Source organism: Vicugna pacos, chromosome 14 (assembly GCF_048564905.1).
Source record: "Vicugna pacos chromosome 14, VicPac4, whole genome shotgun sequence".
NCBI classification, from domain to species: Eukaryota; Metazoa; Chordata; class Mammalia; order Artiodactyla; family Camelidae; genus Vicugna; species Vicugna pacos.
The window spans coordinates 30,671,515-30,688,050 of NC_133000.1; the positions used below are offsets into that span (position 1 = coordinate 30,671,515).

At 40.0% G+C, this 16,536-nt stretch overlaps 1 long non-coding RNA gene across 1 annotated transcript in view; it reads right to left on the reverse strand.

Annotated features, from left to right (window-relative positions):
* Positions 1 to 4,260: 4,260 nt before the first annotated feature.
* LOC140701218 (uncharacterized) overlaps positions 4,261 to 16,536 on the reverse strand; it is a 41,731-nt gene continuing 29,455 nt past the window's right edge. The window contains exons 3-6 of the long non-coding RNA XR_012080180.1: positions 11,192 to 11,344; positions 10,532 to 10,655; positions 5,245 to 5,365; positions 4,261 to 4,535 (exon numbers count right to left, since the gene is read on the reverse strand). This is a non-coding gene — a long non-coding RNA (uncharacterized lncRNA). The remainder of the gene's footprint in view (positions 4,536 to 5,244; positions 5,366 to 10,531; positions 10,656 to 11,191; positions 11,345 to 16,536) is intronic.

Consider the following 16,536-nt stretch of genomic DNA (forward strand, 5'->3'; position numbering starts at 1 on the left):
ACATTTCATAAAGCAAGAAGTATGCAACAACCAACCACAACCCCGCCCCTTTTTAGTATAAAAGGAGACTGAATTCTTACTTGGGGAAGATGGTTCTCCAGGATATCAGTCTGCCGTCTTCTGGGTCTGCCAGCATTGCAAGTAAAGTCACTGTTCCTTGCTCCAACACCTCATCTCCCAGTTTATTGGCCTGTCATGCGGCTAGCAGAACGAGTTTGGACTCGGTAACAAAATGAATGCATTGGAGGTAGTATGTCTCCAATATTTCCTTGTTTCCAATATGTAACATGCACATCATTTATGATCTAGTGCAAATAATTCATCAAAGACAACCACAAAAAGAAACTATACTCACCTAGCTATCAACACTGAAGTCACAACCTGTCAATTTTATATGCTGTTGAACAACACAATGGAAAAACCTAACATAGGGAGTTGATTCCACGGAAATAAAATTATTTCTACTCCTTCAATAACTTTTCTTTTCTTTTCTTTTTTTTTGTTTTGCTTATTGAAAGGAAAATAATAGTCGTCATTTTATTTCATGTATTTTTGTTATAGCTACATTCTTTAAATACTACAAAGAGATTTAAATTGCAAAAAAATTGTTCATATATTAGTATAAAGATATATACACAATCAATGGGGATTAGGAAAGGAATGGACATTTACTAAAAATCCACTGCAATCCTGTCTTTTACAAGCATATCCTGGAATATAAGCTCTATGATCCAGGGGGCCCCACCCCCATTCTCATTGTTGAGTCTCTTAGTAATCAACTACTAAGGCATCAGCATAGAACCATGTGATCAGTATTTTAGGAATAAATTAGGGAATTAGTTCATTCAATTCTAAAACAAAAACCCTAAAATAAATACTGAACTTATTTACAGATAAAGAAAATTGGAAACCAAAAAAGTAGTTACTTCCCCAAGGTCACAAAGCTAATAACTGGTAAAGACAAGATTTGAACTCATCTGCCTGATTCTAAAAACTAAGGTGGAAATCCCATTCGACTAGGGAGGGTCCAGCAGCACAGCCTATCACCCTATCTTTGTTCAGATCTAGCCTTAGACAGCACCCCATTCCTATGGAACTCGAGAGCAAATGATAACAATTAGGATTTTATATCCAGTAGTTTGTTAGGTCTCATTTATATAAAGTGTCAGCAGGTCAGCAGAAAAACTCTGGAAAATATGAGTGGGTCCAGAGCGTTTTGCTGATAAGTAACTCAGCCTCTCAGGACATAATGACCTTCCCATGAGAGGCCTCATGGACATAAACTAAAAGCAGCTGAGCAATGAAAACTAACAAGAACCTGGAACTCAAGCAAGAAAGTTCCCTGCCATCCCCCACCCAGTTGCCTCTTCACCCGCGTGGACACGATGGCAGGAGACCCAGGTTCTTGTCCAAGTTACATCATCATGGATTTTCATCCATAATAATTTATGACTCTATGCTGTCTTATGTCCATTAAAACTCAAATATGATAACACCAATATCTCAGCAGAATATCTATGTCTCCACTTCCTGTCTTCTAATAGGAGAATATTTTTATGGACACAAAGCAGAAATCCAATTTAAAAAACCATGCATGAAGCCAGGTGAAATTCTGCTTAAGAGACTGCTCTCATGCTCAGTAAATGAAAACTCAGAAAAAGTGGTCCTTCTCCCTCAGCAAATGGGAGGTAGCCTGATGTGTGTGTGTGTAAATCAAATACAATGAATTCTGGGATGTGTACAGTTTTTTTTAAGTCACTGTAATTTCATGGGGATGAGCCAACTTTTAAATAATTTGAATCTAGTGTTCTGAGAGAGTCTCAGGCTCTTGGTGGAGGAGGTGAAAGGAGAGAGTGAAGGAGGAAAGAGGTACATGAAGCAAAGGAGTAAGAATACTGCCAGGGAAAGGCAAGAAGTTAGTTTTGTTCTTCCTTGCACCACATACAAATTAGGGACTCGCTTTCCGCTGATGACTTATCGAGCACTGAGTTGCAGAAGAGGGGACAGCTCATTGCTCACTGAGCTTGTGGCTGTACGTGGCATCTTATAGACACAAATCATTTACCCTGATCAAACACTCTAGCAGCAGGCTGTAATTCTCCTGTTTTGAGAGACAACAAAGCAGGAGTTCAAACAGGATGTATAACTTGACAAAAGTCAGAGGACCAGTAAACTAAAGAGGATTAATTCAAACTCAGATCTGAAGGCAGAGTCTGATCTTCCCACTCCCAGGACTGGAAAATCCTTAACACAGGCTCCCCAGCTCCCCTGCATTGTTCCTGGCACCAAGCATTTGCCATGGCAATGGTCACCAATTCTCACAGACACAGCGCTCTGTGCAGCCAATGAACTTGATCAGACCTTGATCATCTACCTGCCACACCTACCAGGCTTCACCATTCAGGCAGGAAAGCTGGCTTTCAACTGCATACAAAGCCATTCCTTGTCTAACCTGGGCTCTTCTGTGGTTTCTCCAGCCTAAAGGCAGCCATGAAACTGCTCACAGTTTGTACATGAGCCACACTACCTCTCTCCATCTGTCTCCCCACCTATACTACTTAGCTATGACCATTTTGAGGATCTTCGACACAAATTTTTAAAAACAAAAAAGAAAGGATTCTGGAACAACTACTTAATACTTACAATTTTAAATGACAAGTTACAAAGTGAGTATTTACAAACCGAATCTTCCTTTCTAAATTTCAGTTTTAAGCATTTAAAAATATAATAGCAAAAAATTTTCACTTACAAAATTGACAAAAACATAAAAAATAATCTGGAATAAATTCAAAAATAATGCCCATGTTCTAAATGGAGAAACTTCAGGACTGTAATGAGGGGTAAAGTAAGAGGTGTGAATGTAGAAACATCAACAAATTGCATGGAGGAAAGCAGTTTTGTAAAGATGTAAGTTCTCATCAGAATAATTCAAAACTTACTAAAAAATCCCATGACATCTCAAATCTGATTTTTTTTTTAACTTGAACAAAATATTTTGGAATTCTTCAGGAACAATAAAATCATAATACTGGACAAGAAAATTTGGGATGGAAAAAAAGAATCAAAAAAATTCAGACTGCCAGTTATTAAATAAATTTTTACAATATGTAAGTTATGGTGCTGGAGTAAGAAAGGCAGATAGACAGAAGGGAACCATGAGTTCAAAAAGAGACTCTAGTGTACATAAGTATTTTGTAAAGGTGGGATTTCAAATCAAAGAGAAAAGTATGACTTCAATAATTGTCCTGGGACAATCAGAGAATCACCTGGAAAGAATAAATACTATTCCTCTCATAAGGACCACAAGATAAATTACAGACAGTGATGTAAATATTAAAAAGTACTAATAACAGCAAATACAACACTTTGCTCTTATTAACTCAACTTACCCTTACATTAACAAGCACTATTATCATCTCCATCTTAGAGATTAAAAAAACCTACAGAGGATTTATTCCAGTATAAGAAAGCATTTTTAAGAATAATGTCAAAGATAAAACCCATAAGGAATACATTTACTATCATAAGAATATTTTGAGGCACAACCAAAGTAAAAATCCTCCTGAACAAAATGAAAGGCAAGAAATGACAAGAAAAATCTCTGTGATACATGTTGATGAAGACAAGAAGTTAATGTTCATAACATACAAAGAGCTGTCACAAAGCAACAAGAAGCTCCCCCACTTAAATATGTGCAAAGGATAAAAGGAATCATTCATTTTAAAAAAGTCAAATGGCTAATGAGTGAAAAATACTCAATACCTCACTGGTCATCAAATGCAAACTAAAACAATGAAAAAGCACTTTTGCTCATCATATTGGCAAATATTTTTAAAAGATTGTCTATCTAGTGTCCATCTGTGGAAGAAGAAACCATGAGCGACATTTTCAGAGGACGACATGTCAATGGATATGTAAACTCTGAAAAACGTACGTACACACTGACTCAACACCACTTCTAGGAATCGTTTCCTTTAGGAAAAAACAAATTTAGTCCAAAAAGATGTACCCATCAGGGCAGTTACACAAACTGTTTACAATGGTGGGAAGAAAAACTGAAGTGAAATCATATCCAGCAATAGAGAATTGGTTACATAAGTAATTGTGCATCTTTTCATTCCCCTATGGAAGGAATTTCTAGAGTCACTTGAAAGGAGTCTGTGATGAATGTAAATGTCACATCCAGGGACTAAATTTCCAGAAGCCTTAACTAAAGAATACTCATAAAAGATCACAGGAATGTCTGTACAAGAAGGATGCCAGTCAAATATCCTTTCTGACAGTGGAAAATGGAGAAAACTTAACTGTCCACCATCAAGACAATGATGCGGTAAATCACGACGAGCTGCGAGCAATGAGGGAGCCGGCGTTTCGCCGTGGTCCAGGGCCTTGTCCACAGCATTCTCTCACCAAAGGTGTGCGTGGGAAAGAGACCACACCCGCAAATCAGGAGACCCCTCCACTCTATCTGAAAGGACCGGGTGAGTCTGGAGTGGGAGGACGTCTATGATATACACCTGAGTGATTAAAGCGAGCTGCAGAAAAACATATAGTATGGTCTCATTTTTAAATAAAGCATATATACACACACGTATACATGGAATTCTCATATGTGTGTATATATGTATGTCATAGGCATAAAGGTCATGAAATATATATACCAAATTTCAACAGTTTTTACTCTTCGGAAATAAGGGGAAGGGAGGTAGGGCCATCCTGTACCACCACAGTTCTCTTTTCAGTATTTCAGTTAAGTATACTTGGAATTTAAAAGTTTATTTAAGTCCGAAGTAAAATGGACGATGCATCCACAAGACAGAATGCTATACTGGTCATCAAAAATCATGCCAGAGGAGATAAAATATTGTAGAAAAACATATAAAAAGTCGAATGGAAAATGGAGGTGTCCACACAGTAAACAGACACAGAGTGCTGTCTGGTTTTTTATGACAGAGGTGATACACACTGACGAAAATATACGTTAACGTGTTAATTATTATCTTTGAATAGCGGGACAAGGATAGCCTCTTTTGCCCCCTTTTTCAGACTTATTATTTTAAATACACATTCTTTTTCATCTGAAAAAAGCATTTGTAGGTGTGTAGTACTACGCATTGGAGAATAATACAAGAATACTTAGAGAAACAAGTAACTAGGAGACAAGGCAGCAGCATCACACAATGTAGGACGGGCGACCCTGATTAACACCACGCAGTTACATAAGGACCCACAAAGTGAGAGCACCTGCTGTAAAAGGGCGTGGCCCCCTTCTATTTGTCAGCAGCATCTTCAGGGCTGAGGCAGTTCTGAGCAAGGCCAGTGTCAGTGCTGGTGTCTTGACTGATGCTACTGGGGGTGAGGGCACCTGCAAGCCGAGAGGAAGAACAGAAATCATCCTCTGCCTTTTCTGTCTTGTTTCTTTGTTACTTTAAAAGAGAGGCATATATAAGATAAACTGTGTATCTTCCCAAATGAAATTTCAGTAATGAAACCGTTTTCAAAGACTTCACAGCTTATATTCTGCCTATAACTGTCTTTTCAACAAAGCATCATATTTATTAAATGTTAATTAACTCAGTTAATTAACTCCCTGTTGAAACATTCTAGTAAAGAACATGAAATGAAGTATGTAAAAGAACCACACCTGCAGTGACTAGCTCAGCTGCCTTGACGGCAGTGCAGTCAGCCCCCACCATCCCGTGGCCCTGAGCTCCTGATGCTGGTAAGAGATTACGCTGCCAACTCAGATGGAGAGAAACGGTGAAAGCATTTCTTGAACCCTACAGCACTGACAAAACATAACTGACAAATCCCAGGCTCCTTTGAGGCTCTCATTTTCTGTTTCTGGCCAACCCCCGTCAATGAGCAGAACCACCCAATTCCCGAGCCATGGGACTCACGTGGGAAGCAGTTTTGGAGAAATTTCCAGGTATAGAATGTAACCAACTATACATAGAACTCTGAAAAAAGAAAAGATGCCATACTCTGATTTTGGAATACACTCAAAATATTCTCCTAAGCCTTAGTAGCTGGAAAGGCTGAGCTTCTCCTAAGCCACTTATTTATTTCACAGCCAGTAAGCATCTCCCTCAAACCCTGTTTCCCTGTGTCTGCTGGGAGCTTGAAGCACACTGCTGCTGTCGATCTTATAAGTCACATGGCAGAGGCGTGTGTCTCACGCCTGCAACCCTCACACAGGCTCGCCTCCTAGCCTCACTGTCTGAACTTGGCCCCATTTTCTCACCTGTTTATTTGATATCTGTTCTTCTGTAAGCTGCCTGAAATGTGTTTTGGAACATGTCAGAAGAAACAGTGGGTTGAGAAATGGACAGATTGAGAGGTGAGAGATGGGCAGACAGAGAGAGAGACTCCAAGAAAAGGGGAACAAATAAAATTTCCTATGCAAAACCCTCTTCTAATCAGGGAAGGAAACCACCACGGAAAAGTGTGAAGAGGCAGGTAGCTTAGGACTGTTTCCTGGATTCCATGAAAAGTAACACCAAGAAATGAGAGGGTAGAACTTTAAATAGTAAAAGAAAAAAAGCACGCATGCTTGAAAAATATATCTATAATATGTACTTTCTAAAGAATAGACTCAAATCAGCAGGGCCCAATAACACTATACTTGGTTATTTACAGAAGTCAGAATCCCTCTCCAAACCACAAGGCATCCCTTCGGAGCACTGACAGTCTACATGGGGCGGTCATAAAGCCGTCACCGCAAAAGCTATGCTACCCTGCACTTACGAGGAATGAGCAGCTGTGCTCAGGCTGCCCACGCACGTCATTTACACCCCACAGCACCTCTACCGGGGGGACGCCTAGCGAGCCCCGTCTCTGCAGGACAGAAAACCAGTCCTGGAGAGGCTAAGCCAACCTACCAGTTCTCCATCTCACAGGACTGGTCTCTCCAGAGCAGGAATCGAACTCGGACCCACGTTTGTAACCACGGTACTACCGTGCTTTGTGTGCTGTTTGAGTGTATAATACATTTGTTTCTATCATGAAAGGGTATTTAATAAATAATCGGTTGTCTTGTCTATCTCATTAGCTCACAATCAATCTTTATACGGTTGAGTTGTACTCTTTTCCCCTGAAGAAAGGAACGGAAACAACGGGGGTAAGAAAGAGGTGGGGCTCCATTCTTTATCTGGGATCTCATCTCATCCAAGTCCCCAAACAGGGAAAAGGAGCAAATGTTCTCTTTATCTTTTAAAGAGAGGGCTCCAGTGATGGTGACTTATTCAATTACAAAATCAAGGCTGGGGAAAGGGCACATGTAGCAACGAGAGCAGTATCACCTGTAGGAAGGTCAAAAGAGCTCACGGGAGGGCTCAGGGGGCAGCCTCATTTAATTTCAATCAATAAAACAATAACAAACTCTAAAAATACTGGCCTACAATGGATTAGCTCTTTCTTGACATCTAGCAAGTTTCCACAGCCCACATGTAACATTATCGTGAACCAGTGAAAGGAAGAGTCCACAGACAAGGAAAATCAATGCCACAGGCAGGCTGAAACCCAGGCTGGAGTTTAGGAAGAGAAAGGGCATAGTTAAGAACTGGGGAAAGGCTGGGGAAAAAAATCATCACAATGACTCTCAAGCATCATCCAACAATCATATAATCATTCATTCAAGAGAGAGTTACTGAGGTCGCATTCTGTGCAAGATTGTACAGCGGGTGAAGCAAGAGCACAGCATCCATGGTGGCAGCAAGTTGCGGGGCTCAAATACACTTCTGATCCTGGTACCTTGCACACTTGTCCTCAATATAAAGGCAAAGATAATTAAAGTAAAATAATACTCTTTAAACTCAAAGCATTGTTGAAAAAAAAGTTAAAGAAGACCTAAATACCAGGACAGACACTCCACACACATTCCCCTATCAAAAGAAAATGCTCTTGGAATGGCAGTGCTCCCCAGAGCGATCCGTATATTCAACGTGGTCTCGATCACAATCCCAGCGGGCTCCTCTGCAGAAACTGAATATCTGCTGCTACAATTCATATGGGAATTCGAGGATCTCAGTAACCAATACGTACTTGAAAAAGAAAAATTTGAGAGGACTTATAATTCTCAATTTCAAACCTTACAACTGTATCTCCAGGTGAGATTAGAGGCTATTGTGAAGTTATTACTGTGTTTATCCTTATTTACTAAATTCTCTACAATGGATATAACTGTTACAATAAGAAAAATAAAAAGTAAGTTATCCTTTAAAACATGCACACCGATTCATTCATTGGGAAAAAATTATTTTATCAATTAAGAGATAAACAAATATCTATTGAAAAAGGACAACTTAAAAACAAAAGTGCATTTGCATTTTTCATAAATTGAAAACTGAAAAGCACTAAGACGTCAAGTTTCTAGGGAGACCAAAGCAACATATTAATAGTTATTTTCAGAAATTCTAATTTAACAATGAAAACTCTGGAAAGGGAAAATCGTGACTGAGAGCCAACTGCAAACACATGGAGAGCAAAGGCCTAGAAATCACAGTTCCTTTAACTCTGCTACTAACACAATAGGAGAGGAAATTCCTCACTGAGGGGACAGTGGAATCCCATGCATAAGACAGGATACACAGTACAAACTGCACTAGAATCGGGGGTGATTTTCTTAGAAGAATTCTAAAGTTAAAAAATTGCTGAAAAACTATTAAAACACTGACAGAAAGATTAAAACACACAGTCATATATATTATATAGAAACATATGAAGTCTGCTCCCATGTTGCATAGAAATAAAAACATATTTGTTCATTTAAAGGCACTGATTACTTTATCCCAGGTAGAACATTTCAACTAAAACAAATAATCAATATTACACTCCTCTTGTCAAATCTACTTGATAAGTTACTCTGCTATGTAAACATAATGTGTCTAAGATAGATCTAAAATTAGTGAAAAATTCTGTTTATGGTTTCTTGAACTATTCTCAAAATTCAAAGCTTAATTTTAAAACAGATCTGAGCAGTAATTCTATATTACCTTTTCCCTCGTGAAATGGACAACACAGTCTGTTGTCAAAATTCTGTCCTTACAATGATTCACGAGCACCATATCCTCACAAAACTGCTGGACAGCAAGGCACTATCCAGACACTGTGACCCAACAAATGAAACACAAGGAAGACAGTGACCCTATTCTGGAGGGCTTATAGCCTGTGTCAACACCAGGGTTTTATTTGATTGGTTTGATTGGTTGGCAAAATAAAATCAATCAAGTACTTTCTTCTTTGAGCATTCTATAAGTCATGACTCTGCTGTTAGTGTCATGAGCAGGAAAGAATTAAGCATGACATGATTAGATCACCTAGCAACAATCATCACTGGAGAGTGAGTAATAAAGAAGTTAACTGATAGCAATTCTTCTCCCTACATGAGACCTAAAATAAATCTACACTGATATCCGAAAAGAAAATGAGAATTTGAGGTCCCCAATAAGAAAAAAATCTAACAAGAAATCAAAAAAGTAAAGACTTTTTCATTAACGTTTCCTGGAAAGAGTGGAGCATGGTAATGTTGAGCTCAGATGCTAGGGAAAAACATGAGGGTCTGAATTCCCACAGCACTGGGTAGCTTTGACACTAATATGTCAGTCAAATTCTCTGCATCTCAGTCTCCGATGCATAGACTGGGGAAAACAACCACACCCATATCCTAGAACGGTCCTAAGAATTAAGTTATTTTATATATACAAGTTTAATAAAATACATCAGATATTAAATATTACCCCAAAAGCACAAGGAAAAATGAAAACAGAGATAAATTTGAGTTCATTAAAATTTAAAACTTAGCTTCAAGGACACCATCCAGAAAGTGAAAAAACAACACCCAGGAGAAAATTTTTTCAAATCATTTATCTGATAAGGAATTTGTGTATCAAAAAAAAAATTCCACAGCTCAACAATAAAAAGGCAACTCAATTAAAAAATGAAAAAAGATCTGAAAAGATATTTTTCAAGGAAAATAAACAAATGGCCAATAAGCACAATGAAACGGTGTTCAATAACATTAGCTCTAAAGGGAATCAAGTCAAAACAACTAGGAGAAACCGCTAAACACCCACTACAATAGGTAATAATCAAAAAAAAGTTTAACAAGCACTAATGAGGACACAGAGGAAGCGGAGCCCGCAGCCATTGCTGGTGAGGATGTAACACAGCGTAGCCACTTTGGAAAACATCCTGGCACATCCTCAGAGAGTTGAACATTTGGTTTCTGAATGATCCAGCAATTCTACTTCCTGGGCACACAAGTAAGAGAATTGAAAACAAATGTTAACATAAAAACTCCTACAGGAATATTCACCATTACTTTTCGCCATTAATTTTCAGTGCCAAAAAACAGAAACAACACAAATGTCTATCACCTGATGAATGGGTAAACAGAGGGGCCCAGCCATACAGTGAAATATTATTCAGCAATAGCAAAGCATAGAGTACTGACCCAGGCCACAACGTGGACAAACATTGAAAACATTACTCAATGTGAAAGAAGTCAGTCAAAATAGACGGTTCCACTTACATGAAGTGACTCGATTTGCATGAAATGTTCAGCACAGGAAAATCCACAGAGACAGAAGAGTGGCTCCCTGGGGCTTGGGGAGGATGGGGAAGTTGATAATGTCTGCTTATGTGTACTGGGTTTCCTGTTGGGGGGATGAAAATGTTCTAAGATTGACTGGGATGCACATTTCTGGGCATAGAGTAAAATCCGCTGTACATTTTAATGGGTGATTTGTATTAAAACTGTTAAGAACAAAAGCACCTCGGGTTAGTACCTTCCACAGTAAATGCAAATTGCTAACATTTATTACAGGAAGAAGAAACTGCCCTCAGCATGAAAGCAGGAGATCAGCAAATATTAGTTAACCGAAATTGGACAAGAGCAATTCACTTGAAACTGTTGCTGAGTGTACACGAAATATTCAGACATGACAAGCAAAATCAGTTTGACATCACGAAGAAGCATTCTGCTTCAAATGCAAATCAAGGATTCGGCAAGCCCAGCTGCTACAAATGACCAGAGAAGAAACCTGGTTCTTAAAACAAGCACCAGAGCCAACAAGGAAATGGTGGTGAGGAAAGCAGGCGGCCTAAAATCTGGAACAGTGTGCTACAAATAATTTCTCAACTGAAAATTCAAAAATAAAATGATACTGATGTAATGCTGTGTTGAACTCACGTGAATGGCCTTCCTGCAGTGCTTGACAGTTCTGTAACCCCGAATGACTCAGGAGAATCAGCATGGCTCCTGGGTGTCCCCAAGTAACTGCCCACCAGCACGCTGACCACCATCACATCTGCCAGGGTTGAATTGCAGAGACGAGACCAACCTCTGAAAGGCACAGGGAATGTTGACAAGGGAATAAAAGGCTGCGGTCAATCCTGGGACAGAGGCCCTGTGAGCAGAGGCCAGAAGGCTGCAGGTGAACTGGAGTGGCCCTGGGGCAGGAAGGGACCACAGGGGAGCATATCTCAATTATCTCCTCTCTCTCCCTCGGGTAGGAGGGATAAAGCCTGCATCCTTCTCACCTGGAACTGTGGGTTCTGGCTGGCGGAAGTCTTACTGACACTGAATGAATTACTCAAGACTGCGGAAAAAGGAAAGAAAGCGAGAGGGATTAGGGAGCCAACTCCACGAGTCTCTCAAATGCTCCCATATTTATTGTGTATAATCAAAGGAAAAAGTCATTAACAGTTGTGAGATAGTAGGCAGGAACTTGGGGAAAGAAGGGATGAGACAGAGATTGTAGACTCCACCATGAGTACTAAGGCTTAGTTTACCTTTAGGGAAGTCATGGGGTGAGGGGAACAAGATACAATTTTTAAGACATGTTCATTACAAAGCAGACCACCAGATCAGCCTGGTCCCTGTTTTGGGGATAATAGACTATCTAACACCACGCAGGCCTGGCGTTTATAGCTGAGGGCCTGGGTCATTGCTGTGCAATAAGCAGAGTGCTATCTATAACCTCAAATATGCAAGCAAGGCATTGTCTCTGCTTTTTATGGCAAGGAGACATGAGTGAGGATGCACAGGTGCTTGCTTTAAAGCAGTTACTAAGCACATTTTTTCTTCTTAAAGTTGACAGGCGGCTGGGATGTGTTACAACTTGTTAACCCAATCATGGGCTCCCACATGGAACCATTATGGATGACATCCTAGGATGACAAATCCTGGCTCTGGGTCTTTTCCTGCCAGCTTCGGCCACTCCAGCAGGGTCTAGACACATCCCTGAATAACGATCCCACAGAACCACCTAAACTCTTAACTTCTGGTGCTTGAAACTTAATTTTATCTCTACACAACTTAACGTAGAAAAGTTTCAGAAATAAAAGATAATATATTCTTTTTATATCTCATCATAAGACTGATTTTTCTGATTGCTCTAAGCTGCTTCTACATGGTAAAGCACCTAATTCTGCAGGTGAATTCAGCACTTTCCTTTGGGCATAACTAGACAGCCTGGGCTGCCTGACTTCTATTAGTCAAATACCGATACACTTAATTGATTTCTTTGTTCATCAATTTCAGCCTGGAGGTGAGGGTCTGTCACTATTTTCCTCAGCCCTCCCTCTACTCTTTTCTCATCAGCATCTCAGGTCTCCTGAAAACAAAACAAAGCATTTGTTTCCCTTCATCTACACTTTCTACAAAGGCAACAGGAATCATCATGCCTAGAGAATTAATTCAACACAAATGTTAAAAAAAAAAAGCTATAAACCTGAAGCAACTCCATCTCCGACTCATGATACACAATGACATGAGAGTAAGTGTGTCAGGTACAAAGCATGCGTGAGCCTGAACACCTCATTTCTATTCTTCAAAGGAAGGAAGGTTTTCATATTTTTTCTTATCATTCTTTGTCATTGTTTCTGATTAAGCCAAAAAATTTTTTATGAAATAATTAAGCACTGTAATAACAGATTTTCGCTGTATCAATTACAGAGGAATTCAGAGGGGATAAGAAAACCCACCTCTGTAAAAAATGCAAAATTCCTTCCCATGTTAAGAACACGAATACAAAATTCAACAGAGAATTCAAATTCTTGTGGAGAGGACAAAAGCCACAGAATCGAAGCAAAGTCATTATTATGACTCAATCCAATATTCACTGGACAAACATGCTCAATGCATTCAAATAATTTTTAAGACACACTGCAAACCATTCACTTAATTATCTACAGGCTAGAGGAAGAATTTCCCTCTATAACAGACAACATAAATCAATAGGTTGCCCCACCAAACAAGGAACAAACATCAGGTTTTTAGCAGTTCTGATAAATCAGCAAGTTTTAAAGATCAAAATCCAGAAAGTTTAAACATTCATTCACACCAGAATGAATCAAGCACTTAAAAAAAAAAAAACCCAAAAAACTAAACACATTGATCACGTACCTGGATCAATGAGAAATTCTTGTACAGCTGGAAAAATATAACAGGCTATAGCCTTTTAGTTGAAAAATGAAACTACTTATAAAGATAACTGCTAAAACACATTTCATCATTCATGTTGCCTTGAAAAATCTGAGGCACTTGTCTCTGATCAGAAAAGCAATTCTGAGTATTAGTATTTTACAATTCAGTGCCAGTATGCTTTAGAAGAAAAAAGAAAAGCTACTGTTTCTCATCTTGCACAAAGTTTAAAGAACCTCCCTGCCTCTATCTCCTCTCATTTTCTAAGCTCATGGTCCCCAACCCTTCTGAAACAATTATGAGAACCTCTTATTCCCACCAATATGCCAAATCACAAAAGAGTATCAATTTATTTGTGTAAATATATACCTACACCTTGAACTGGAGGAGAAAGGTTTCAGAAGGCTATATGGAACTTATTTCTACATTCCTGAAATCACACACATACACGTTCACAGAGACACAGACATATACAAACTGAATTATTGGGCACGTCACAAGCTAAGGACTTACAACTTCTAGAAGATAACTTTGTAGTTAGTTTAAAATACAAAACGGTCAGCTTTTGAAAGCCTTGAACATTGCAAAATCATCCAAATATCAATGAGATCCAATTAGCCTTCCCTGTAGAATGTAATTCCCCATGATGGCAAAGCAGACCCTAAGAAGTAGTGGATCCAAGACTCGTGTTTTTCACTAGCTATGATCATTTTAAAACACGTAAACAGATTTAGAAAGGTAAGTCCCTATGACATTTATTCATATTGAGATGACATATGTATTCAATTGTCTATGCAGAAAATAGGACCCATGATGGTGTTTAAGAAATATTTTGTGTATTGAAATATTTATTTTTAAGTGCAGACAAGGAGGGTGGGTATTACTCCGTTGTAGAGCACCTGTTGAGCATGCACATGTTCCTGGCTTCAATCCCCAGTACCTTCATGAAAATAAATAAATACAAGTGCTTATTTAAAAATAAGAATAAATTTATATAAAAAAATAAATGCAGACTAAAAACCACTGCCAACTAGGAGCCACAATTATAATAAAATCAAGTGTTTCTATCAAATATTGACTATACGCCAATCACAGAGACAACCACAAATCACACCTAACAACCATCACGTGTGATTCTCAGCAACCCTACTAAGTAGACACGGATGAGAAACCCGGCTCTGCGGATGAGGAGACGGAGCTCGGAGGAGCCGGGGACGCTGACCGTCCTGCTCCCCGTGACACCGCATTAGCCCAGGGAAAGTGCTGACAGAGCTGCACTGAGGGAACACCCAGCTGCATGGAACCTTGGGGGATTGGGGAGTCCTAGAAAATACTCAAAAGTGTTCAGTGAAAAACCAGCTCAAATATATTACACTGTGCCACATCCTCTAAACACGGGACATGACTGAGACCTATTTGATGCCTCCGTGTCCTTTCTGCCATCATCAGTTTCATGCCCTCTCAGCGTGACCAGTCATGAACTGGACCCCATACGAAGTGCACTCAGATGGCAGAGCTTTTAAAGCTGTTTTATGAAGTTTGTAAGACTCTGTCTATTCCTCACACAGAAGGTCATCCAGCACTAGTCACCGGTGCGGATGTACCACCTGAAATCACACCTTTCTGCTTTTTAAAATCCCTTCATGTAATACAGACTTTTAAACAGCAAAGAAGCAGCTCAACCACAGACAGTGGACAGCTTTTCACCAAACGGACTCGAAGAGCCCATCGGACTACCTGGAAGCTCTTTTCTTCTATTAAACCCACTTCCAGGTACTTCATCTGATTGGTGGACTCGGCCTCTGACTGGCCTACTCAGAGAGATCCCATCCTCACATCCGGGGGTGGGAGAGGACCCTGCTGCTGGGAGAAATCAGTGAGGAAGGTGGACATCCTCCAGCCACATCTGCATGGGTAGAAATGCCACATGCTCAGAAATTATACCGTCAGCACCCCTGGGCTCCCATGGACTGGTTTCACATTAACCAAACTTATGACACACTGATGCAAGAAACCCAGAAATTTAATTTATTAATGTAACAGGAGATGTGAAACTACAAACCAGATTGAAATATCAGAGTTCAACCATGAGTACAGATTCTCCTCCACGGCCCAATCTCGGGCAGGCAGTCACATGGCAAGCGTGGACAGAAGCAGAGCAGGAAGGGTTTCTAGATTAACTCAATGGACTAAATTTCTGTTATAAGAACAGATCTACTGCCTGGAAAACTATTAACGCCAATCACGGGGCACACTTCATGGGCAGTGGCTGAGACACGACTGTGAGCACCTGTATAACTCCCCTTTCCCTGTCCTTTCTGGTCTAACTGATGCAGAGGTACAGAGATCCAGGGATGCAGATACCTCTAAACACCCAAAGCCCATCCCTGGGAGCCTGGAAACCAGATAGCCAGGGTTTAAATCCCAGCTCTGCCACTTGCTAGCTCTGTTACCTTGGCCAAATTACTTACCCTCTGTGTGCCTCAATTTCCACACTGTAAACCTGGGATAACAATCAAATCTTTCTTACTCACTTGTTGTGAAGATTGAAGGATTCATTTCTGTAAAACTCTCAGAAAAGAATGTAGCACATTTTTGGTGCCCAACAAATGTCAATTTAATAAGAAAGTGATTTACAAGTCTCCCATCTAATCATCTTCTGTCTTTCATGGCTAGTCTGAGTCCCAAAGGAAATCCTTATTTTCCCTCTTATAAACTCTTGAGGAGCACCCTTCTCTTTCAAGTCACCACCTGTTTAACATGAGGGAGGGGATCCCTCCTCCCCACTCCTCTGGTCCATGGGAGACTGCTTCTCCCTTCACACCCCTGACCACTGGCCCACGGCTAGCCCTCCTCACACTAACAGATTGAGGTGTGAGTCCGGGGAGACAAGCAGGGCATATGAAACCTTTCCTTTCCCTCCAGTATTGGCCACCCTTAGGAAGCAGCTGGGATGCTCAGCTCCATGGCAAGACACTCCTGTGCATTATGGGCCAGATCCTCTCAAGGGAATGCTCGCTGTGGCCCAGAGTTACCTGGGACTGCATGAGTCTCTAATTCTGGGACATAGTGTCATGACACTCACACTCCCACAGCCCTGAATTTCATGA